Here is a 24,863-nt window from a genome sequence, read left to right as displayed (position 1 = left end):
TCACACACAGTGGTGGTGACAGTCACACAGTGGTGGTGGTGACACACACACAATGGTGGTGACAGTCACACACACACAGTGGTGGTGGTGCTGACAGTCACACAGTGGTGGTGGTGACACACACGCACAGTGGTGGTGACAGTCACACAATGGTGGTGACAGTCACACACACACAGTGGTGGTGGTGACACACACGCACAGTGGTGGTGACAGTCACACAATGGTGGTGACAGTCACACACACACAGTGGTGGTGGTGCTGACAGTCACACAGTGGTGGTGGTGACACACACGCACAGTGGTCCTTGAGACACATCCATCAGAGTAGTTCCTGCTGCCTGGGATTTCTGTGAGACAATAGGGGAAAGCACACCATCAGAACTGCTGAAAACTTGGGAAAGTTTTCCCCAAAGTTTTTCCCCCCTCATTGACATCTCTTGGGTTGTCCTTTCCAGGAGACAGTGACTGTCAGATTTAATAATTTCTTATCTATGATAATTACTCTCCTCCACTTTACAAGCGGTGGCATTTAACCCCGTGGATGCAATGTGGCAGAAGGGATACAAGCACACACTCCCGGCTCTGTAGTGCTAATAAACCAAGAGTTTGGCAATAAGTTATAATGATATATGCTGCTTGGAGGCTGGAATTGGGAGTGCCAACATTCCTGCTGTGCTTCTGACTTCATGAGAAATAGGACACTTTGCAGTAATTTCAGTTTCTTTGCATGCCAGCTCGCATTGCCAGGCACACCATGGTCTCATTTTGCTGTTCTTTGTGGCACACTCTGCTCTCCATTTCTCCATCCTCTTGGAAATAATCCAGGGCTTTTAAGCTGCAAAATTTTAACCACTGTCTTGCCTTGCTACTGACACTGAAGAACATTCATCTCTCACAAAGTCCCTTCTTAATACCTCTGTGCTCCTCATTTATTCAGCCAAGATACATCCCCTGAAAGTGAAAATTTCAACATCCCTGTCAGGAAAGGTTCTTGATTGCTGCCCTTTTCTATGCAGAGAGATTTCAGACATTCAAGAGAAGACAATCACACTAAGCAACGGCAGGATTTGGAAATAAAAGCATTATTTCAGATGGTACAACTGTCGAGTTTTCTGAAGGTGCTGTAGGAGTCTATGTTAGCTTAAAAAAACCCAAGAAAATCCCCCTGAATAGTCTTCTTTAGGCCACAAATGGCTGGAATTCCCACATTAAGGACGTTTAAAATGCCAGGCTGGACACTAGGTGGTGCTAGGACAGTGGTTTATCAGGAAATTAAGTAGGAAAATTGTGGGTGGAATAGCACAGTCGGTTGCAAATGGTTACTTGCCAATAAAGCATTTGCTGTGGTACAGCTAATCCATTACTACCTGTCTGTTAGGACAACCCACCTGACTGGACACTATTAGCTGGCAGCAGGAGCACCTAATGCTGCCTTTTGCCAACCTTGCTTCCTGTGCATCTGCAAGCTGTCAGAGGCACAGTGCTCCTTTCACAAATCTGTCATCCTCCCCCTCCTTCTCCCATCTCCTCGCCGGAGGAAAGCAGCCTGGCTGCCTCTGGAATGAGGAGAGAAAGATGCTCAAGAAGTTTTCCTGGGCTAGCCCTGACCTCAGTTGGGAGGGAGGCAAGTGAATGGGATTACTGTGTGGTCACCTCCTGCTCATCCTATTCCCTTTTGGGTGGCTGTGCACCTGGATGTGTCTGGTACCTGGTTTGGTTTCAAAACAACAATTTCCCACCGTGTCCCAGGGTTGGTTTTGGTTTCTTTTGGTTTTTTTTTTTTTTTTTTTCCTCAGCTGGGCTGGGTCCCTCATTCAATCTAGCACAGGGTCAGCCCTGCTTACTGCAGCTGGCCAGGAACGTGCAGCCAAAGCCACCTTGGCAATGAAGGTACCAGAAACCACAGAATCACAGGACAGTCTGGGTTGGAAGGGATCCTTACAAGTCACATAGTCCAACCTGCCTGCCATGGGCTGGCACATCCTGGATCAGGAATGGTGAGGCCAGCAGGAGCAGGGAGTTCATTCTTCTTCACCTGTACTCAGCACTGGTGAGGCCACACCTCGAGTGCTGTGTCCAGTTCTGTCCCCCCAGTTTGGGAAGGACGTTGAGACCCTTGAGAGCATTCAGAGAAGGGCAAGAAGGCTGGGGAGGGTCTGGAAGACAAACCCTGTGAGGAACAACTGAGGGAGCTGGGGATGTTTATCCTGGAGAAAAGGAGACTCAGGGGTGACCTTATCACTCTACAACTCCATGAAAGGTGTTTGTAGCCAGGTGGGGTTGGTCTCCTTCTCCAGGCAGCACTGACAGAACCAGAGGACACAGTCTCAAGCTTTACCAAGGGAAAATTAGACTGGATATTAGGAAAAAGATTTTAATGGAGCGATCAAGTACTGGAATGGTCTGCCTGAGGAGATGTTGGAGTCACCATCCCTGGATGTGTTTAAAAAAGACTGGATGTGGCTCTCGGTGCCATGGGTTAGTTGAGGTGTGAGGGCAGGGATTGGACTCGATGGTCTTGGAGGTCTCTCCCAACCTGGTGATTCTGTGATTGTGTGATCTTCAACCAGAGCCACATCTGACCTGACCTGGAATGTTTCCAGGGATGGCTGTTTGCTGGGAGTGGGCAGGACTCAGCTCTGCTCTCTGCAGCAAGGCTCAGTGGAGCCCTGATTCCTTCACAGACATGGCACACACCCTCCTGCACCTGCATCAGGGGTTTTGGTGCTCCAGAGCAGCCACCACACGCCACACAGACCACGACACCTTGCAAGGAGCCTGACCAAGTCATACTGAGGAGTGCTGTGAGTGAATCTGGTGACAAGAGGAATAAACAGCACTTAGAAACCAATTAGTGGGGAAGGCTTGCTTCTTCTGACCTGGTTTTGACACCCAACTAAAGTGTTTCTCCTCACTTACGTGGGTGACAGACCTCTCATCACACATCTGCTCACCCCTCTCCCTCAGCCTCCAGGCAGACTTCACCCCCTTACTTACAGACAGCAAATTCCATTAATTCCCTGGGGTAGGTCAGGTGCAAACTGGACATAACTTGGCTGTAAAATAAATATAGTCAGGGATAAAAAACAGTTTGAAAGAATAAATCATGTGGTTTCGATGGATTGGTAGAAAAATTAAGGGACCAAATTATTTTTCATGTTTAAAGTTACTTCCAAACTACAACAATTAGGTTTTCTCTGTTTCAGCCTAAATCTTTTTGCCCAAAACATTGCAAAAGTAAATGGGCCCCTGCATTTGATGCCTTCTATTGCCAGAGAATCTATTTGGAAAATCAGGACCAGTTTGATGCAAATTTAAAAAAAAATAAACCCAAAACACCATCAAAAAAGCAAAGCAAGCCTTAAAGAATAAAATGCAATTTCAGAATGATTAATAGCACCCAGGAAATAAAAACCCTTGTGAGAAGTGTAGTAAACCTAGAGTAACTAGTAAACCTGGCTTAAGGTACCAGTACAAGGCCTTTTCCATTAACAATAAATGCATTACAATGTATGATACACAAAGTAAGGAGTTGTTTTTTGTTGTTGTTGTTGTTTTTGTTTTGTTAACTTTTTTTAATGACAAAACACCACTTCGTGGCAACCGGAAAGGTTTGGGTATTTCTATATTTATCTGGAATGGAATACCTAGTCTGGAGAAAGCGAGCACAGATTTGAAAGTGGAAATTTTTCTAGGTAAGTGCATGAGGGTTGTAAATATAAGATTGCTCTGGACACACTTTTGAGTCCAAGATTTTCCTCAAAACATTTTCTAAGTAACCTACAAATGTCTTGGGGCAGAATGGAAAGACCTGGAACCTCAGAACAGCAGAATAATTCTGTCACCCAGGAAAGACAAACAATAAATTTAGCATTGCTGACCTTTTGGTGCTTGTGTTATGCACAGCACGACACTCATCCCATCCTCATCCATCAGGTACCTGTGGCAAGACAAACATCCTTCAGCAGATAGGGCAGTTCTGGGATCTGCATCAGGCTGAGTCCATCCTGTCCCAGTTAACCAGTAACTGAGGGTGGCCTGGCTATTTACAGGGGCTCTGTGAGCAGCTTTCTATGTGTTCCTTGCCTTTCCCTTCTCCACTCTTGCTCTGTATTCAGGGATCTTTCAAGACAATAGTTTACACACATTAAAAATGAATTTAAAAAGAAACCCAACAAACGACAGTGACTTTGTGGATATTTTATTATCTAAATAAGCAGTCCCTGATGGCCATCTTGTTAATGCACACTTATAAAATATATCAGCCCTGCTTGGTGGATGTAAAATTAGCACTGAGGTTTGTGGGTTCTAGCAGTTGCTTCTCACTCAGCAATGCTCATGCATCTTATCACAAATATAAAATGTAGATTTTTTTTTTAATATATAAATACGCAAATACTTCCATCTTGGCAAAGTGATTAAAGACAGAGTATATCCAGCTCAGTTCTGCTCCTGAGGCCACCACTGCTGCACAGTCACACAGATTCCAAGGACTTCCCAAGTCCTGCAGAACTGATGGCTTCCTGCTGCTCTCCAGGAGAATGTGCTGCAGGACCTCCCAAGCCACCATATTGCTTTTTAATTTGTCTTTTGTCTCCTGCCAGAGTCGGGATTAAAAGCTCAAGAGACAGTATTTCATGTTTGGACTCAGATGTTTATTAATTCTTATCTGTATTAAAGTGAGTACTACAGCACTTCTAGTTAACAAGCTAAAAATGACAAAATGGCAATTTATCTGTCTCATTACAAGGTCTTTTAAGCCTAAAATGTCCAATTAAGAGCTAAGACCTAAATTATTTTTGCTTTTGACCCAATAATCTGTGACTCGCAGTATGGTATTTTTTAGTTAATTACAAAGGTGTCGCTTGGACCCATGAAGAAGGTGGTGAAGAGGAGAGAAACCTCCACCCTAAACCCTCCATTTTGCCCTCCATATATTGCTATATTTCAAAACCCCCAATTCTAAAATGTTCACCATGTAATATTACACACTTCTATTCAAACTACACACCAGTGATTCTAGCTATATCACTCAATTTTGGAGGCCTTCTCCAAGGACTCAGGTCAAATGCAGTGTTCTTTTTGGGGGTCAGTGCTTGTCAGCACAGAAAGTTCACAACTCCCAGTGTCCAGGTACCTGATGGAAAAGAGCAGCCCCCAGGTACCAGGGGGGAACAGAACACGCATCCAGGAGCAGGCTGGCTGAAAGTGCTGCTGGGAGGAGAGAATTACTGTAAAATCCTTCCAATTAATCCGAGAGAGAGAGAGAGCAGAGATAATGACACAAAACATTAATAATATTTGAAGTCCTTTTGGCAATAACCAGTAAAACCAATGCAACCACTGCTGCTGAGCATCAGCATGGAGATGCTGAGCAAAACTTCAGGCACAATGAGCGGATCCCAAAACCCCAAATGAGTCACTGAAAATGGATTTCCTGCTGCCACCCAGCCTGCTGTGTGCATTTACTGCAACACACGTGCTAGCAGCAGGTGACCCTTGGCAGGGAGGGAAAACGGCATCCCTGAACAACTCCTTGGAGAGCCTCTCTTAAACTCCTGCAATTCCTGCTTGTTCTCTGCCTCCCCTTTCAGGGAAAGAGCACTACTCTGCTGTCATTCCAGGGGATGTTTATGAGACAACCGTCAGCAACTCACTTTCATTACAGCAACCAAAAATCATAGCCTGGAATGATGCGAAGAGGTTTCAATTTTACCGGCAGCACTTGCAGAGGAAGAGAATGCAAGTGTGAATTCAGTTTTGTTCTTGGCATCCTGTCATCCCTGGGCATCCAAAGGGCTTCAAGCTTGCTGCGGTCGGGCTGTTGAGGACCCCCACAGGTTAACACAAAACCAGGAGACAGCAAGAGATGATCAGACAGCAAAACCAGCTGCTTAAAGGATCTTTCCATTTCACCCAGTGTGCTAATACAGACCCAGTATGCTAATTGAAACAGTGCCTGCGTCTGCTCCTGCCTTTTCAAACCACCAAAGATTCATTTATCCACACAGGCACAACAAAAATAAAGTCTTCTTCAAAAAGGGTAGCAGTGACCTCATTCAGACGCGTTCGTTTTCATGAAAGGTAAATGTGGCAGACAAAGTAGGGATGTGAGACATTTGTTCCTGGGAAGTGGGGAAGGGGGCAAGAAACATCATCACAGAGTTTGTCTTTCCACCAGGCTGGTTTCCTAGAGCAGCCTGAATAAGCAATTGGCCACTAGCCAGCTGTGGTGAATTTGTCCCATGTTTGCAAGATCAGTCAGTGAGCAAAGCTGTTTTCAGTTAATAAATATTTGATTTACAAGGTACAGTAAGTAATAAAATGGGAAGGGAGTTTAGCTGCTGGGAGATTTGTTTAGCACTTTAGTGGGGATAACTAACAACCAGCTTTGGTTGTTTTTTTCTCTTTCACATGGCTAACAGGCAGCCAACTTTATCAGTGTTGCTGCATTAGAACTGGTAGTAAGCAGAACTAACACACTGAGCAAAACAAGTGGACTGGGACACACACCATGCCTTGACAGAAAAACAGCTGAAGGGAACACTCTTAGATTCTCCTTTCTTCTTCTCTGCAAGTAACCTGTGATAAATATTGCATTTCTCAGTATCATTGGGAAAAATCAAAACTGTTTGATCCTTTCCATATGATATAGGTAGCTATGTATGAGAGGGAGAAGGATATAAAGTAGCAGGTACAGAACAGCCAGCAGCATTTTATCAAAGGAGAAAAGACCCCAGAAGACACCAATCAGCCAACTACACAGTCCTGGGTGCTTTGGGTAGAGCTGGAAAACAAAGTGGGCACACACACAGAAAACTAGGAAAAGAAAAGCATATGAAAGGGGTTATGTTTAAGAAAGAACCCAAACCAGTTCTGGTAGAAGAGGCAGTGTTTTGTTTGGGATTTTTTGGCTTTTTAATTTTTTGGGGTTTTTTGTGTTTTTTTAAATTTTTTTGGGTGGGGTTTTTTTTTTTTTAAATTTTGGTTTCTTTTTGTTTGGTTCTGGGTTTTGTTTTTTGTGGGTTTTTAATATGTATTTTAATTTTTCTTCTTTTGCTTTGTTTTTTTTTTTTTTGTTTGTCTTTGGTTTTTTTGTGTTTCTTTGGGTTTTTTTGTGGTTTTTTTATGTCGTTTGTTTGCCTTTGTTTTGGGTGTTTTCTTGTCTTTTTTTTATGTGTTTTTTTTGTTTTTTTTCCCTTCCCCCCCATTTTAATTTCATCCTAGAGTACTGACCCTCTAGATGGGGACGTGGCAATGTGGGCAGGGAGGCCTGAGGAGCACAGGTGAGCTCTGCATGCTGGAGGAGAACACTTCTGTCCTGTCTCTGGTGCACAGCAGCCCTCCCTCCCGTGTGACTCTGGGCACATCACCGAGTCTGTCAGATCTCCAGTTCCCCCTGGAGAAACACTGGAAAGACACTGACTCTCCTACCCACTGCTCAGGCACATCAGGTTGTTTCGTGCAGGCTCTGAAAGGGAATTTTGAGGCGAGTTGCAGTAACTGGAGACGTGCAGAATATTATTGTCAGGGTTGTGGCTGCTCATTGCAGATCAAGGACTCCAGCAGAAGGGTAACAGGCTCCTTCTAGAGGCTCAGAGCAGCAGGAAGGGTGTCCACACAGCCTCACCAGAAATACCATCAGCTGCTGGTTTCTAGGATGCTGTCGGGAGCTTTTTCCCAGTAACTACCAGTAAGACAGAACAAAGCAAAAAATTTTCTCTGTCAAGAAAAACATTCCTGAGAGTTCTAACTTCTTGGGCTATACAATTTTACACTGTTTTGTGCTGCTTTGCATTCGAGCTCAGAGATTTTCCAGGTGTTTTCCAAGAACACAAAGGCAGACCTGGACAGCCTGCAGGGGAAGGACAGACTACAGGTCTTTCAAAGCAAGAAAAAAAAAAAAAAAATTTGGAAAATCTTTTGCCATTGCCTACCACACTGGGAGGTCTCAGCACCTGGAGAGGAGAGCAAATATCCCTGGATAATTTTATATCCCAGAATATCCCTGGATATTCCCACTGGTGCTGTGGCAGGGGCTGAACAACCCAGCTGAGTGACCCAGGCCCCCTCTCAGCCACAGAGCACAGTCCGTGCTCACTTTTCTGCCAGCACAGAAAATCTGCCTTTAAATTCAGTCCCACGCTTCAGGAAAACTTCATGCCAGGAGTTTCATCAAAGCATATGCTTCTGCAAAAGAGCTTTAATGAATCAATGTTTCCTGACAAAAAATAGCTTTTGCCAGAAATCCCGTCCAGCTCCCCTATTCAGTTATCTATCTCTAAAAACCACAGTCCTCCATCTGCAAAACAAGGATAAGAATTTTACCTTATTTTTATGAAGCACATCGGGATCTAAGGGTGAGCAGCTCACAAAATAAAGAGCTATTAAAAACTGGTGCTTTCACAAACGGATCTGAGAGCTGCCTGGCTCTAATATTGGACAGTGGTATTCAAATGGGCCAGACAAAGCAGCAATTCTGGCATGAACAAACCCACTTCACATTATTTTAAGATATGCAGTCATTCCTCTGCAACTGGAGTCCAAGGGTGATGCCAAGTGCTTTGGGGAAAGGAGGGAGCAGGCAGAGGCTGTATTTCTTTCATATGTGCTTTACTTGTAATAGCTGTTGGGATACCTGTTAAACTAAACTGCAATAGCTGTTTATTGCAATAACAGCAACATTATAAAACTGATTTCAGAAACATGCTGTGCCTCTGTTTTTCTGTTGAGGAGGGACGTGTCCCAGAGGATCTCCCTTTGGGAACCCCTGTCTCAGCATGAAATGAGTAACAGGATTTATGTAGACACTGCCAGCTTCTTTCCCTCCTCAGACAGAAAATGGCTTTATCTAGTCAGGCAATGTCACAATAAAGTGGTACAGTAGAAATTTCATCACTGAATGGTCTAAAAGAGACAGATCACCCAATCTATATTTCCACAGGCAAACAACAAGCTGCGTTCAAATGGCAGCAAGCAGCAAAAAGAGAGGGGGGAAAAAAATCCCCAGAACTACCAAAATACCAAACTGCTGATGCTAAAACAGAGATTTTAAGCCAAATATTTTCATGAGGGACCAATTATAGCATTATCAAAGTTGGGTAAAGAGGAATGAGGACAATGCAATGTGCTGATCAGATTTAGACAGTCCATTAGGCTTGCTTTTGGTGAGTTTTTCAAAGCAATTCTTGATTTATTGTCTGTTAAACCATGCAGGGTTTGAGTTCAGAGGACAGGGCTGACAAGCCCCAGCTAACAGCACTCAGTAGGATGCTAACACCTCTCCAGCACACCTGCACCCATCCCATCACCTTTCCTCTCCAGCTCAGATTTGTATTTGTGCACGCAGAGATTATGATGGGGATTATTAATAGTTTTTTTTTTTTTTTTTTTTGCTACACTTCTTGCTTTAAGCACATTTTTCCTGAGTCAGAGCCTGCTGGTAGGTACAAAGCTCCCTGCCCTGGCAATGTCCACCAATGATCACCACTGGCATCTAACCTGAAACCTCTCTCTCATCTCTGTAATAAATCAAACACTGTCACTTTGTGGTTTTGAGTACCTGAATGCAAAACCTTAAAAAAACCCCCTACATACAGCCACACTAAGTACATCATGCTTCTGTGTCCTGAAGCCCCACTCATGATTTCAGCATAACAAGGTTTCTCAGCCTAAGAAAAGCCCCAGTGGATGCAGTTTTAGAGAAAAGAACACCATGTACGATGGCTTGAGACACTTCTGCTCTGTCAAGAAAAGACCAATTAGTGCCTCAGAAAGTAAGTTCTTTCCAAAATATCCAGACAATATCCTTGCAGCTCATATCAGTAACTCTGCACCACATCATCAGTGCCAAAGAGGGATGGGAATGCAGGAACTGGGGATGGGGTTTAGTAAATGAAGGGAAAGGAGGTGTGTCACCACCTACAGAGATTTTCATTTGTTTTCAGAGGTGTGAGTGTTTACAAGCTCCCTGCCCTCAAAAGTAAAAGCAGATATAAAGCAAAACTGTGTAAGTCACAACCGTCTCAACTGATTTAGGCAGCTGCTGTTGCTGATGGTATTTTTCAATCTCAACATTCATGAATAAATTCCTTCATCTTAAACCTTATAAACATATAAGTTCATTAAAGAAACCCACATGACTCCTTTTATTTTTAGGAGACCGAATAAAATATTTCTATCCCTCTGTGTCCCAAATATCAATTACCTCCTTCACAAAAAAAGTATACATGCAATGTGATTAAAAATTTACCCAACCACAAAACAGTATACAATTAACTCATACATTTCCAGCTTTCCTTGACAGACAAGTACTGCACACATCCACATCCATCCTGTGTAAACCTCACACACCATCAATTCAGCCTTTCAGATCTGACAGGTAAGTAAAAAATACAGCTATTATCAGACAATGCATCCACACGATCTCCTGACAGCTACCACTGGAAGAAGTCAGCATCCACTAATCCACTAATGTGTGTTGGATACCAGTCTGATTTTCCTAGATTATAGGATTCCCGAAGTACTTTAGCTTCAGAATTAATTTTCAGAGGAATTTAGGCAAACAGAGATTCTGAAATGTCCACCTATTTTCTGCTTTCTTGTGACAGCTTCCCTCTTCCAAAAAAAGAATACCCAGCAAAACCCCTTAAAATTTTCTCCCAGTAAAGATTTAATTTTTTTTCTCTTCTTCTGGAAGAAAGAACATGAAATTCAATAGCAGCATTTGCTTTCATCACTGCAGTTTACATGCGAGGGATGAGGAAATTAAAATTTTGCTTAGAAATGGTTTTTGAATGCCTCTGTAATAATCATACAATAACAACCATGAACATCAGTGGTATTAAAAAAAATTGCATTAAAAATACCGAGTTAAAAAACCCAATCCAATCAACAAATCCAACCAGGAAATCAATGCTCACAAAGCAGGAGCAGCACTGAAATTATGTCTTTTGGGTTTTTTTTTTTTTTAAATCCTGCATCATCCTACAAAATGTTTCTTTTTAGAAACTGCCCTCAATCTCTCTAAAAATTAACTGCAGTGACATTTTAATATTCAGACCTTAGCAGTGAAGAAAGGCAGAAATCAATAATGAAATATTCACTGAAATACCATTTGTGAAGACCAGGTCCTGCAGCAAAATACAACAGCTAGCCAAAATTTGATTTCCAGGCCAGAAAGCTAAGGGGTTATTTCAATTACTTTTTAAAATTAAAGAGCTGTGTTACTATCAAGTGTTAACTGGTCACACTTTAATCAGCATAAACCAATGTAGATCCTCTAGTGTGGAAAACCTTAGAGAGAAAATTTTTATTTGTACCAATAGGAAAGGGACCCTACTGCATTCATGGGAGGTATATTGAAAGAGCTGCACATTTGCATCTTCAAAATGTGGGCAACTTCCTACAAGTAAAGATTTTGTTGGTTTTGGGGTTTTTTTTCAGAAACTTTAGTGACATCACCTCACTAAGCAAAGCCTCCAGGAAAGCCCCCATACTGCTTCTGTTGCTTCTGCTGCCCCCTAAGATGTCAATTTTGCAGTTAATAAGGGCTCAAACCAACACTGGAGGAACCATGGGGTTCTCAAGCAGAGGAAAGAAGAAAAAAAAAAAATACAAAAGGAGAAGGAGAAAAAAGTTTTTGAGAAAGAGACTCCCCAAGTCTGTCTGTTGATCTGCATCCCTACAACCACCCACAGCAACAGGCTGTTGTGGATTTCATTCCTTACTTGTGGATTTGCTGTGGCCATTATTTCCTAGAGGAGAGGAACTGTTGGATACTCCCTCTACAATGGAGAAAAGAAACATTAAAAAGCAGATCAAGGCCCACAGTGGAACGACTCCACAGATGAAACTGAGCTACTGAAGCAAGGAATAAGTAAAACTTCCCAAGTTCTCATGGGAGGCTGATTACATTCCTCTTGTATTCAGTTTTGGAAGATGGCAAGGCTGTCTCCACTTTCCTATTTCTGGCTCCCTACAGTCTCTACTAATATAAAATAGAAGGACTGCCCATCTGGATGGGTCTTCTGACAAGCAATAACAACATATGACTCGATGATTTCCAGCAGGAGCATGGAAGAATGCGCAGTGGAGGAATGCATCTTTGAATTCAGCATTTTGGAACTTTTTTCCATTCTCATTCTATGAAAAATTCATTTGTGCTATTAAAAACTGTTATGGCGGAAACCCAAAAACCCAAGCCAATTTCATAATGGAAGGCAATTAAGTTGATTGCTGAATGATAAACACCACATCTTTCTTCAATGGGGTACTGTTTTTGAGTAAGCAAACTGCTTTTCTGTTCATGATTTTAAGAGAATGCATCACAAATCTCTCTCTCAAAAGTTCAATGGAAGCAAACATTGATTAGAGTGTTCTTTAAAATCTCAGCCAATTAAAGAGCTTATATACCAATACTGGAGGCAGAAAAAACCCTGAAGTTACTCCCATGCAAAAGTATTGGAAACAGAAAAAAAATACCTCTATGAATCTTGACCTCTATTTTTGCTTTCCAGGTGTCTATTCATTTTTAGAACATCTTCCTCTGCAATCTGCAGGTTGAATTAATACTGGAATGAGGGAGTTGCTACAAAAGAAATAATAATAATTGCTTTGCATGTACCTAAATGGAAAAGTTAATTTCTTAAACAGGACCATAGATGTGGAATAGAAGCTTACTGATTTATCCCCTTGGTCCAACTTATGTGAACTGTATAGGTTAAGATGCTTTATTCTGAAAACCAAACCAGCCCCCACCAAGAATTGACTTTACCAACCTAAGAGTTAATACAGACAACAGATAAATTTAGTGCTAGGCAAACCTGAAAAGAAAAATACAAGATTATATCTGACCAGTTTTGAAAATAAAGTCCGGTCAGAGAGGTCAGAGTTGGGGGACAGTAATTATTATTTGCAGATTCCCAGACTTCAGGAATTTTCTGCTGCAGTAAAATCATCAATGACAAAATGACAGACCTTACTTTGGTTTGATCATAAAAAAAAAAAAAAAAATCTAAATTTAGGTCCTGTTCTTCTGTAAACCATATACATGGCAGATAAAATGCAGGAAACATAAAACCCCAAACCCTATAACAATAATAAACAAAACCTTAGAGCAACGTTAGGATTTTATAGGGTTGAAAAACTCCATAGATCACATCACATTATGGAAAAGCCCTCTTGGACCATCAAGTCCAACCTTCAGGAACACTCTGCTGCTCATCAATGACCAGGTCAAGCCAGGCAGCAGAATGGAACCAGATATTAAACCTGAACAAGGGGTCAGTGCAGTCATGATTCTCATGATCTAAAACAGCTTTCACCAACAGCTGAGAGGAAACTGAAATCACATGGAGCCGTGCTGTCAAATGGCATCAGCTGGAGAAAAAATTTAATTGGTTGGGATACAAGATATTTTCCTCCCGTTTCTCAGAATTCTGGTTTTATTGTTTCATAAGGCAACGATGAGTTCCTGAGGTTAGACACTCTCCATCTGTTGGATTTGAACAACACACAGAGAAGCCAACCCTGCACGTAATCTGATTTTTTTGGACACACTGAGGAAAGCAACAGTGACACTAAAAAAAGGTGAATATTCTTAGCAAGCTGACCCCCTCTTCAACTCTCTCCTGTACAGGTGAGGCGAAGTGTTGTCTAAAAATAGTACACAATTAAAAAAAATAAAAATATTACAGTTTCATTAGGAAAACCCAAGGTTTTTGATGCTTTGTGGTGTCAAGAGACAGGAGAAACTAACTGAATTATGTATTTAAAAACAGACTAAATAAGAAATAGTTTGTGGAGCCAAAAATGTGGCTGGAACGTGGAAAACAGTAAACAGTGCAAGCTACAGTGTGCAGAAATACCCAATGATTAAGCAGAGCAGATTGGAAGGAAGGTATTTCAAGTCAGGAGCCCCAAAGCCTAGATGAGGCTAGGATAATTTTTAAAGCAATCTGAAAGTGTTTTAGTGGGAAATGCTGGCTGCTCATGTGCTGACAAACGGGGTCTGGGTGTTCGAGGCATTGTTTCACCCGATTTTCACGGGGTGCTGGTGACTCCTCCAGACCACACCTCCTCAAGGACAGCCCAAAGGGGAATTTTGACTGGAAGGCCCTGCCAGAGCCATGGAAGTGATCCTAGACCTTCCCTTCTCCTTGCAATCATCTGTGGCTGCGATGAATTTGAGGAAGATCAAATTCAGCAGCTCAACTCAATCTTTGAGGTCTCTCTTTCCAAAGACCTGCACTTCAATTGCATTTATTTCAACCAACTGCCATCCTCTGCAAGCTCCAGCTCTCTCATTAGGTTTCTATCTGGGCAAAGACCAGGCTTAAGTAACTTGTGAAGCTCTTAAAAGACATGGTGTCAGATAATTAAAAAAAAAGAGAAAAAAAGACTCTGGCAACCTGACATGACTCAGCAATCAAATATTTTCATTCAGAGCCATTTAGCATTAAAATTCAGTCTCAGGTGCCATTAGTTATTTATGAGGGAAAGAATCTCAATTAAGTATCCTTGATTTGTTCAGAATTAAGGTTACAATGAGGCTTTTATTTCCTTTTAATTGTAAGCAAACAGTATTATTAGTGCTCAAAGCAGACAAAACAGAAGTATTATCATTATTCATTCACCATTATTACTTAAAAGTAACAAGAAGAAGCAACTGAAGCCCCCCACACCCTCAATCTCTTCCTCCACCCCTCAAGATATCCTTTCTAATCCTATAAAAGCATCTGTCTTTGATTTCAAGTGGTGTACCCGCTGTGCAGGATGCAATGCCAATCCAATTTGTGTGCAAGAAAACCAAATGGGTTGAAATGAACTCTGCATTTTAAAGATGTTTTTGTTTAATCATTACCGTCACTCCTCTCTAATGAATACATTAATCAAGCAAAACTTCAAGCGCGAGCGGAAGGGCTCATCTCGAGACACGAGAAAACAAACAGAAAAAAGCCCCCAACCTTCACGGTATCCGCTGCTCCTGTCAAACACTGCTGCACTTGCCTTTGGCAGGACTCGAAATGTATATTCCTGAGGGCTGTTGGGAGGCAGCAAGGAGGAGAAGCAGCTCCCTGCAGAAGGAAGTGGAGGAGGAAACAGGTGAGGTTCCACTCCGCTCGCGAGCTGATTAATGGCTTGATGCACAGGATGTACAGCCCGGAGAGCTCCTGACATTTCCCCTCAAATGTCCACAATCCCACCTCATTTTAAGGAAATAATAACAATCTCTACTGCAGTGTCAGCAACATGGAAAAGGCCACGTACAGAATGTTTATTCAGACCTTTGAAATGCATTTCTTTCACCCTTCGGAAGATTTCCGTCCATAATTCACCATTCAGAAGATTTCCACCACACAGTAAAAGGCACAGACAAGTGGATTTTAAAAATTAGGCTCTGTAAGTGCCCACTTCTGGCAAATTCAGTCCTGCCCATCACTTAACTTAGGATGGTCATCCGTATTTTTGAAGTAGGTGTTGAAAATGAATTTGCATGGGAAAATACCAGCAGGGAAGAGGAGAAAAGAAGAGAATGCTGCAGCTTTTCCAGTCTGATATTCCCCACCATCTCCATCACCCAGGAAAAATTAAGGAGCTGTTGAAATTTAATCATCATGACACACTGGGAAAACCCAGTTATTTCACAAATAAAGTGAAGGTAATTCAATACAATTTGCTTGAATGTGAAATACATTTTAGATTTTTTTTTCCTTTATATGAGTTTGCCGTGTTGAAACCATCATCCACAGAGGTAAAATTTAATATCCATTACTTCTTTCTAACTTCATTTGTGCATCCTTTTTTTTTTCCCAAATGATAGAAGCATTTTGGCTGGTCATTACCACCATGGTACCACAAGCAAACCTGAGGAAAAGAATTGCTGTACCAAAGTTGCTGTGTTCCCTCCAAAGGCTTTGTTCCAGAGCTAGATTTTTCCAGGAGGGATTATCATACTGCACTCCATTAAAGGATCATAAAACTTTTAAAGGCATTTTATGATTAGGCCAGCGACCTTTACTAGAATTTCTCCCATGGCTTCCATAAATTTTATCTCAATGTGGAAATGGTAAACAGCAGAGGAACAATCATATTCTTTTAATTGATTTGTAATTTGACAACAAAATAAAAGTAGTCTTTTCCACTATTGGATGGGCTAAGAGATACGTAGTAATATTACACGAGATTATAATAAATTAATTTTTAAAATAAGATTTTTATGTGCTCGCTCAATCCTTGGAGGAGTCATACTCTTTTTTTAATATTTCTGAAAAATATGAGGGAGCAGAATTTGACCACACTGATTCAGAGAAAAAAGACGTTTTGCTGTTCTGATGCTAGAATCAGCTTGTGCCATTTCTGGGGTTACCAAGAGAGCAAAGGACAGTTGGATCCTCTGCATGACTATACAACATATATATATATAATTAATTTAAATTGATTAAACTTAAATTATATATATATATACACACACACACATATGCACCTGTAGTACACAATTAGCAGGGCAGGATAAGAAGCATCTCCCATTCTCTGATGGAAAGGTCTGGAATTCACAGTTATGCTATATTGTGACAACCACAGAACAGGTCTATTTTTATTTGTATATTTTAAAATCTATCTTGTTCAGAATCATTCCGGAAAAAAAAAAATTAAAAAAAAAAAACAGTCAGGAAAATGGGAGGCTCTGCTTCTGCGACGAGCAGGGACTGAATCTGATCACTGCCAAGTTCAGAAAAGGGAAGGAGACAGCTCCTCTCAGCCTCATTACAGACGCCAGATGAACCAAGGTGCACATGCATTATGCATGAGGTAATTTGAAAAGTTGTATAAAAACTTTAAGTTTTGATTATTTGTCACCGCTTTAAAAAAAAAAAAATCCTTGTCACCACTAGAAATAACATTTATTTACCAGCTATTCCAGTGTTATGCATTCAAAAGAATAGCTCGTGTTTTCTTTACTCTTTCTTCCAAATCCTCAATTTGAAAAGCAATTAAAAGATATCCCCAGATATTTGTCTGCGAGAGTCTCAACTTCCTGATTTCTGCTGCTGATAGATACGAAGCAGCATCACATAAGGGGAAAAAAAGACGAGAGAAAACAAGTCATCCCAACCTTCTGTCAGACACTTTACAGCATAATGAGCTATGATGAAAAACAAGTCAAACGCTGGGAAAACAAGAAAGCTTGGAAATTTGTTCTCTCTGATGGGATCGAGAGTAATTAATTATAACCCATGTGACCACTGGATGTCCCCACCGTTCCTGGAATGAGGCACAGACCCAAATTCCCTGGAAGTTCCAAAAGCAGGACACCGGACAGAGTGGCGAGCAGGCAAGGACACAGGCACCGAGGATTGCTACAGAATTCCCAATGCAAGCAGAGGCACGCGTGGGAGCAAAGCAGAGAGCAGGGGAACAAAGCAGGTCACACACGCACCAGAACGCTCTTGGAATGCAGCTTCCACCGGGTTCACTCGGTGCCTGCTTGGTGGTTAATAATGCAACAGCGAGGGAGGCTGGTGACAGATCCTCAGAGGGAGCCAGGAGAGCAGAGCTGCTTCTGAGGAGATGTGAAGGAAACCTGGATTAGAGCATTGCGTGGCACGGGGCACACAAAAAAGACCCTCGTGCCCCAACAGGTGAGAGAAAAGGTGAATGGGAGCAGGGATGCCAGCACAAGGCTGCTGAGAGCTGCCTGTCAATTCAGCCAAAAGAGCTGAAAACACAAGGAGAACATCTGTAACACCGTGGGATGCTCTTCATATCAAAGCTTTGAGGGCACTGGTGGATGAAAGCTGGAGAAGGCAGAGGCAAACAAAACAAACTCCAAAATACCCCAAAAGGAAACTACCTGCACACATCCTCCTTTTGAGATCATGTCACGAAAGGTTTAAGTTCACGTGAAGGTTTAGAAGCCAAGGTGTTAGCATCAACTCATTTCTATTTGTTTTCAAATGTGACAAAAAGCTAGACCTAATTCTTCCATCAGAGAAGACCCAAGTGCCTTGCTTGCTAAGATAAAAAGGAAATATCTCATCCTGTTTTTAAAGGAAGGGATCTCCTACAAATAGATTCTAAAGATAACTTCAAATCAACCATGTGTCTATTTTGTGGACTTAAGAAAGCTCGAGCTCTGATAACTTATGACTTATTTCACTCTTGCAATGAGAAGTTACACCACAAAAAGCACCAGAGGCGTCCCCAGCTCCTGTCATTAGCACAGCTCCCTGACATTAGATGCTGAGCTACAAAGCTATGGGAAGGGCAGCGCTGGCTCAGACAAAATAATATGTGAAGAGTGTGCGCTCCATGAAGGTGATGTGAGAGCTTATTCTCCCTCCTCCACCCAAAATCCCCTTCCTACTACTTGCAGAAGCCTGATCAGGGAAGTGTCTGTCCCACAGCTGGTTTCACCTGGGACTTCAAAAAGCAAGGCATAAAAACCCCATGAGTAAAAGTACTAACAGAAAGATACTAAAATCAAACGTAAGCTGGAAACAAGTGCCTGAATTGAACATTAAACTAAATCATGCCCAGCTGGCAATTAGGATTATGTTTAGCTATTGTTTGCATTCTGATTTGTTACAAAAGCTTTTGGGACAGCAGAAACACAGAAGTAAAGGCACTCCTTCAGCCTGGGTTCCTAAAAGGATTTACTCAGAAGGCTTTTGTTTTATCCTTTATTTCCTCCCTCACACACTGTGTAAAAGGATGACTGGCCTGACGCACTGTGGATATTCCTTTGTTCAGATTTCAGATGTTCACAAAACTGAGCTGCACTGAAAAGGCAGGGGCTTTGAGAGGAAGAGCCCTGGGGGAGGGAAGCACATGAATATATTTGAATAATAAATTATTTTGAGGATTTAATGGTTTGCAATTAAATTAATTAGGCACTCTGACTTACTGGACAATGTCTTCAAGCTTATTCTACTTATTTAGAATTGATGCATATCTACAAATGTGCCAGAAAAACCTCGATAGCTTTTGTTCCCTCCCCTTGATCTCATCTGTACTTTCAGATCAGTGCCTGACCATAATACAGACAATTTGTATGAAGAATAAAATGGATAAAGAGATTTGCTGAGACTTCACAGTAATAGTAAGTGAAAAATACTGTTACCTGTTAGGCTGACTTCTGGTAGTCACCACCAGCTTTTGCAGCATTTTGTCTGACAGACAGAATTCATTGTGTACATCTCAGACTTCCAAAAAGTGGAGTTACTACCGTGGCTTTTCATCCAAAGATCTGAGATTGCTCAAAAATGTCAGGGATGCTTTATGACAGCTGCTCAGATTCTGAGCAGTTCTGATTACTTTCCCAGGTTTGGAAGGGAGACTCCGCGCTCTCATTTTCAGAGTCACTGTTGGAAAGTTGGCTCTCTGGTACCTCTCCACTCCCAAAAACATTACATCTCCACTTGATTCTGAGCTGAAGTCAAGTAAGAGGGCCAGGAACTCTTCAGTGTTCAGTTTTTTGCATCTTTTCATCATGTAGCATCAGGTGCTACAATTGCATAGCCTAAATTACGGCTGACTTGTAATTTTAGGAGAAAACGATAGCAGAAATAATTGCAACAAATAGTTAAAATCCCTTGAGCTAAATGTTTTGGACTCAAAAGTTCATGAGCCCATGCAGTCTCTTGGGCCTACAGCCCAGAGAAGAAGTTTAATTACACTTCTGGAAGCAGAACAGGGATTGTTGAGGCATTGCTAAGGATCCTCTCCAGTGTCCCCACAGGAAAGGGTTTGTCCATTCAAGCCAATGACAACTGAATGGAAAATCATTACAAGATGTCCACAGAAGTAAAACAGAGACAAGACTTTGACCAAGTTTAGTCATACCTTTATTCTGTGGAATTTTTTTCTTATCAGTCATTAGTTTAGCAGAGAAAAATTTGGTCCAGAGTTGCTGCATTTGTCTGTGATTAATGTTTTTGCTAATCATCTGTGATATAAAATTTGTGTCTGAAATGGCTGTGTAGTCCAGCCTCAAACACCCACACCGCCTTCCCAGAGCCCTGATAAATCAGAACAAGGCTACACAGTAAATCCTGTCTTGCACTAGGGAGTCTCACAAATTCAATTTTGATTTTTATAAACAGATTGCTTCTTGAGTTGTTATTATTAGTGTGAGCTGGACAGCTTGAATTGGAGAATAATTTATTCCCTGTGCATTTCTAATTACAGAAAAGAGGTTCACTCACTGACACACTTGTCCGTCTTGTTCTTTCCTGTCTTTCAGGCATGGCTGATTGCAGCTAAATAGACAGGCCAGCACAAACTGCATGAGAAACACAACTCTGTCAAAAAAGGACTGAAGTGTTACCATTAATTATTCTGGACCATGTGCTCATTTACAACAGATCTAACACGAGAAATATTCTCAGAGGTGTCAAACAGCCTCAGTTTCATAGGTGCATGGGGGTAGCACTGACTAAATGTTTGACTGACTGGTAGGATGTGACCTGCCAGAGACCCTTGAAGCTTGGGGATTTCATGTGCAATTTGTGTTTCAGCATTCAATAGATAATTTAAATTGGGCCACTCTCTCTGAGCATTTCTGAAGGATCTACATGCCTGAGCCTGTGTCAGAACTGCACAAGTATCTAAAAAAAAGAAAACCAACAACACCCCACCACAGAAAAACAAACAAACCCACCCCAAAACACTCATGAACATCTGTACAAGTGATTGTTTGGAACTCACTGCATCTTAAAAAGGCTCGAAGAAAGTGAAAATGCCATTTAGTAAAGAATGTTGAAAGGTAGGTGCAATAATCACTGGGTGCATAGGAAAAGAGCTTGAAAATGCTACTTGGGGGAAAAGAACAAACCCCAAATTACCTTGCTTTAGTTAACCCTTGCTACAACAGAGGCTGTTGGTTCAAATAATTGAGCCTAAAATAGTCCATTCCAGCCATTAATCAGATGAACAAACTTTGCAAAGGCAAGAATCAATTGACTGGTAATTCACACTTAACTGTCAGGAGAAACAGCCCTGGATTTGCTAAGTTATAATCTTCAGCTATTTAAGCCAGAACTACAGAAGCAGCTTTTTCTGGTAATTTTTAAATATAATAATAATCATCATCAAATAGATACTTCTGGTGTGCCCTTACTGCCACTGTATTTAGTATTTTTTTAACACCTGTGCACTTTAATAGCCAAGACCTTCCTCCACTCTCACATATTCTCATAAACATCAATTTCCTATCCCAAGGAGCAGCAATCAAAAGCTTCAAGGAATAAAACAACACCATTTTCAAATAACCACCTCCCTCCCCTGTTCATACAGTTTGCTGGTCTCTGTTCTTGAAACTGTTTGCTTATTTTTGCAAGGCCTACATAATTTCTGTACTTGTACCTCTGCAGTGAAGTTTCTTCTTTAAAATCACAGATGTTCCCTAGTTCTTTCTCACAGAATGTGTAGGGCTGCATAATATTTTTGCTGTTAAGGTTTTACACAACATTCTCACCTTTAAAGTTTAGCTTACAAACAGCTTAAGTTTAAAGAACGTTTCCACTAAATGACAGCTCTTTATAACCAGTGACAAAGCTTGTTGAGGGGGTTATCATCTGACAGCATGATGTGAAAATCTCTCAGGTTTTCTTCCTGAATACTTTAAAAGGGAACGATTTCAAGACAACAGCAAAACTCTACGAACTAAGGTGAAGAAATTCAGAATCGCATGTAATGCTGGATTTCCTTTCAAGCAGCATCCTCTTGCAACCTTTGGCTTACTATTCATCATTAGTTTTGAATTAATGATTTTGCTTGTTATCAAAGATTGCTCCATCCTGCCAGCTAAACAGGCAGCATCTTCATATCACAGCCACTGACCATGCAAGAAATGAAACTGAGCTAACTCACTGTGCCTCTGTATTAGGTGCTACTATGACTACTCCCCCAACCTCATGGCAATCTTGCTTCTGAAGTTCACACAATATGACAATGAAAGCATTCGGGATCTGCTTTCAAAAGATGCTTTTTACCAGGCTATAAAACAGCTAGGACAAACATCCAGTGCTTTAAGGTTTGTTTTTCTGTTGATGTCCCCATTGACTTCTCCTCACTGATTGGGTTTTTCAGACTGTTTGCTAAGTGTTTCAGCTTTCAAAACATTTCCCCTGATCTGAAAGGAAAAAGGATGTATGTTTTCTAATAATAAAATGTGCATTAATAATAATTAATAATAATAATTAACCTGCATTCAGCTCCAAGCAGCCAGCACACTCTGCTGGGTATTCAAGACTCAGTTTCCAAACCTCTGCTCAAAGCTAAGCTGTGACAGTGCAACCACTTGAGCAGGAGTTCCCCATATTAACAGGAAAGAAGCTTAGCCCTCAAAAACAAAGCTAATAGCTGCAATATTTCCTAGACTTGGCATTTTCTCAGAAGTGATCTAGACAGGAAGGAGAACATTTTGGCTCTACATAAAATCGTGGTAATGGTAAGGTTGTGGACTACTCCCCAGCCAACTGCAAATTTAACATACTCCAATTCCTTTATTTGAGCTGGGGAGAACAAGCAAGCAAAAATTCAGCTTCAAAACAAAATGAAAAAACAAAAACAACAAAAAATCAAAATAGGAAAAGATGCTGGTCATACAGTATTTTAAAAAAGTTTCTGCTGATTTCACTTTTGAAATTAAAAAGAAAAAAATCTATAGACTAGATTTGCAGCTTGGTAGTCTTAGGGTGCAATATCCAGTACTCTCTAGAGATGAAATATCTCCAAAACACTGAAAAACCCCTGTCAGAGCAATTTCTTCCACTCTTATTCTACTGAGTACTATAATTAATTAACTTTAGAGAGTCATCACCAATACCAGTAGATTTCATAAGGTTTAGATGCCAGCCTTGTCTGATTCATGGAAATCTATATTTAAAGTCACAGAGAGAGATTGAAACTAGAATAATTTAAAGTACTACACCACCAGGATATGACTTTTATGGTAAGACTTTTTGGAGACTAGGTAGATAGACAGGGAAAAGTAATTTTTATTCTATTCAGAACAGAGAAATCATGAGGAGACTTGTGACTTGCCTTTTCCAGATTAAAAAAAAAAAAAAAAAGCAGACTTTCAAAACATCCTCTGGAAGGCAGCTGCATTTGCCCTTGCCAAGACAAATCTGATATATGTTACAGCAAACAGACACCAAGCTTAAGTTAAAATCTTTAGTTCTGCTCTGCACTTCTACTTGATAATGCCCCAAGGAAGGGATTCTCCTACCTCACCTTTCCAGCTCACGGTTCCCACAGGAACTGAACAAGACTGATTTTCAAGTCTAGTGGGTCATGCACCTCTTTCCTCCATCCCTGGCAGAAAACAAGTGATTCTAGAAAATGTACAAGATTTTTCAAGATGCTTCAAGAATTTTCAAGTAGCTTCCACTAAAAGAAGGGGAAAAAAATTCAACATAGAACAAGACAGTTTAGTGTTTAGTTTAGTGCTGCGAAATTACCTCCAAGGTATTTTGATCAGACATTCTCAGAGCTCTTTACAAAAAAAATAATTAGGAATTTTATTATTTCTTTCATACTTAGGGAAACTGATTGAAACAAATTAAGTAACTTGCACAAGGATATTCAAAGCCTGTGTAATTGTCTAATCTGGGTTCTACCTTCTGACTACCACTGCTGAGCCTTAAAAACTCCCTCTTTCCTCCACAAAGCTGCAGGCTTCAGCAAACAAAGCATTCTTTATAGCTAATTGGTATTACACAGAAACTCAACTGCTCTTATTTACAAAACTACAGATTTATGTCAAGCAAAGCCAATTATGCCTAGTGTTTAAACTATTGCAGGTGCTCAATGACATTGTGCTAAGCAGTAGAAGTGAAATTGCTCTTTTAATGCATCTTGTTCCAACTGGGAGCACGTGTTTTATCATCAGTGCAAATTTAACAGATGGAGATCTTCATCCTCTCCATCCAGTTTTCTTCACCCCCAAAATGGTGTCCCATGCATTTAGACTCCACTGAGGTGGTCTATGAACTGTCTGGGACAGAACTTGCATTTTATTTTATTTTTTTTGCATGTGTGTCCATGAATACTGTATAAAACACATATGGAACCATTTAAAAGACACCCCCAAACTGTCAGCAGTAATCAGAAATAAATCTGGCTATTCAAGCCATCATTTCTGATGAGCACAGCAGCTACTCAGTTACAACCAGAGCTGCACAAAAGCAACCTCTTATCAAGCCAAGTCTGAATCTAGAGTCCTTTATACTAATTTGTACTAATTTCACTCTGTGCTGGGAGAACAGTTAGAAAATTTAGGCAGTAATCAAACAGAAAACTGAACTGGGAAGTTTCTGGTCACTCCTAATGTCATCTAGGAGGCAACTTTTTCCACAATACACTTCAAAACTATAAACCTTTATGGTGAGGATCAATTAATTAATTAACTTTGTGCAAAGCAATCCAGAATGGCAACAGCTGACCTCAAACACAAGCAATCAGACCTGAGAGCTTTGTTTTCTCCCATGAAAACTGCTGTAGATCAACAAAAGGCTGAACTGAAGAAGGCTCTCCTGACATCTTCCAGCTGTTCATTGGATCATTTTGTATGCACACACACATCCTTATTTTTTCTGTCCCCTAATTTATTTTTTTTTTAACGCAAAAAGTAACTAAATTTTTCAGAAGTGAAAAGCAGCTTCCTTCAAAGTAAGGACCAAACCTTTTGAGTTCTTTATAGTGATTTCACTGTGTGCTGGCACAAGATTTATGAAATTTAGGCCGTGCCCTGTATGTACAAAAGGTTACATCAGCTTTCAATGGAGTCCTAGATGCTGCAGTAAGAAAAATTCCTGCCTGTTGGTTTTCAGTGCTAAATTGCTCTGTCACAAAAGT

This window comes from Cinclus cinclus, chromosome 4 (genome assembly GCF_963662255.1).
Source record: "Cinclus cinclus chromosome 4, bCinCin1.1, whole genome shotgun sequence".
NCBI classification, from domain to species: Eukaryota; Metazoa; Chordata; class Aves; order Passeriformes; family Cinclidae; genus Cinclus; species Cinclus cinclus.
This window is presented reverse-complemented; position numbering follows the sequence as displayed.